The sequence below is a fragment of the Cenococcum geophilum genome (genome assembly GCF_001692895.1).
Source record: "Cenococcum geophilum 1.58 unplaced genomic scaffold K441scaffold_70, whole genome shotgun sequence".
Classification (NCBI taxonomy): Eukaryota; Fungi; Ascomycota; class Dothideomycetes; order Gloniales; family Gloniaceae; genus Cenococcum; species Cenococcum geophilum.
This window is the reverse complement of record NW_027137628.1, coordinates 435,938-438,159: the sequence shown is the minus strand read 5'-3', so window position 1 is coordinate 438,159 and position 2,222 is coordinate 435,938.

Sequence of the window (2,222 nt, the reverse complement as noted above, 5' to 3'; positions counted from 1 at the left end):
TTATCCTCTATATACTATAGATATATATTCTTTAGGCATTCCTACCACTATTATCCGTCTAAGTATTCTTCCGTAAGAAATCTTTCTAATTAAAGTATTAAGTCTCCTAACTCTTAAACTTTTATTAGATGCTAGCTGTATATATACTTAGTATTTCTATACTATTGCTTATCTAGCGCCTAATATATCCTTATAGGGTATTTCCAATTCTTTTCCTTTAGATTTTTATATATTTTGTATATATTTGTACCAACTTAATGGTATAAGTGAGTTATATCCCGGGGCACGAAATACGTATAGTATCGTATGCTCTTTAGGATGGTAGTAACTGTCTCTTGTATTAAAGCAAACTACGTAGTCTATATACTAATGCGACCTCCCCCTAATTAGTTAGTGCTTTAGGAGTGCACCAGACGCGTAAGCGGGTAGTTGGTGCACTAAACGCGTAAACACGTACTTGGTGTACTGAACGCGTAAGCACGCGGTTGGTATAACAGGTGCTGTAATTATACACTAGCGGTACTTAAAAAATGGAACCACTTGTGTATAGCCTCCGTAATTGCTTTAGTAGAACCGTAAAACATAAAAGAAATATATAAGAAATCTATAGGAGATCCCTTCTAAGGTGTTTTTTAGGCTACCTTCCAAACGGTACTCTAAGCGGGCCGTAAGTCCTGCTTACAGTCCGTAAAGTAAACCGTACGACCTTCCGACGGGCCGTAAATGAACCATAGTGCTCTGTTAGTCTCATTCCACCTATTTTATGACCTTTTGTAACGGAACCTTGTAGCGAGAACTACGGTGGGTCCTGTTATTGGGCTAGGTATGTAGGAAATACAAGTAATAATAGTCGACAAGTAATAATAACTGGTGGAGTAGTTGCCTAATAGATTAACTCTAATTATATTCTAAGAATTACTACAAGGAAGGAACTATTTAGGTAGGGACTAAGGGTCCTTAAATACACAACCATACTCCTATAAAATCCTTCTTATACGTAATATACGTGTGCTTTATCTACTCTATTATAGATTATATAGATTACACAAATTACACAGATTATATTATATAACCTCAGTTACCATTCCTTGTTATATAGTTTTATTGGCTCCATCTTAGACCGTGCCTATATTAACTAACTAGCTTCTTCCGTCTCTTCTCTAAGTAGTTATAATATTGTACTTAAAGCGTCCGTAACACCATCTCCCTCCTCTTTATCTTCGTCCTTAAAGATTTAAAACATCTCTAAGTTGTTTACTAGAGGTATAATATCCGTCTAATTAATTTAGTTAATATTATTACTTATTATACCTAAAGCAATTTCTTCTTCCTTAACTGCTCGTCGTACTCGCACTATTGCTGCGATATTGTCTCTTAGTAAGATTATACCGTCTCCATATTCTCATTATTCGAAAAAGGGGTTAGTTTATATTACGTTAGCGAACCCATCTTCGCGATAACTGTCCTCTTACTTAGAGTGCACTAAAGCGAATATTTATTCGTCCTGCGATGTTTGCTCTATCTTTAATGCTAAATATACACAACCTATTACTCTTAATAGTCATCTAGTTCCCTAATTAATTTGTCTTAGGGTCTTATATTTAATCTACTGCTGCGCAGCTAGATAATAAACTGTCTATTGCTTTTGCTAAATTACGCTATTCTTAGGACGCTAAACGGGAGGCTGCCGATACTCAGTAATAGGCCCTTAAGTCTCGTCTTGCGGTATCCGCTTAGTTAATCCGTCTTAAGAAGGTACGTAAGAAGGTGCGTTTTAAGAAGTGAAAACTTATAGAATAAGGTTTATAGGAACTTGGTAATAAAAGAACGGATTCTCTTCTAATAGAGAAGGAAATAGATCCGAGTAGTTTAGTAACTGCTCTTCTTAGGTCCCCCTTAGGTAACTTATTCTTTAGTAATTCTTTTTTTTAATACTGCCTAACCTAATCTCTTCTAATACTCCTATACCTTTCCTATAGCATTCTTTAAATTTTCTAGTAGCTCTTAGGTAGTCTTATTATAGCCTATCTACTTAACCTTATACTATATTTTATTGTTAATATCCTTATAACTAATAATCTTTAAAACTTACTATTTATCTTCTTCCTGTCCTCTATATATATCTACTTTATAAACTAGTGGCTTAATATTCCTATATACTAGCTCTAGTATTATAATATACTATATAGGGTAGATCTTTATTTTAGCTGGTAGGTTTAACT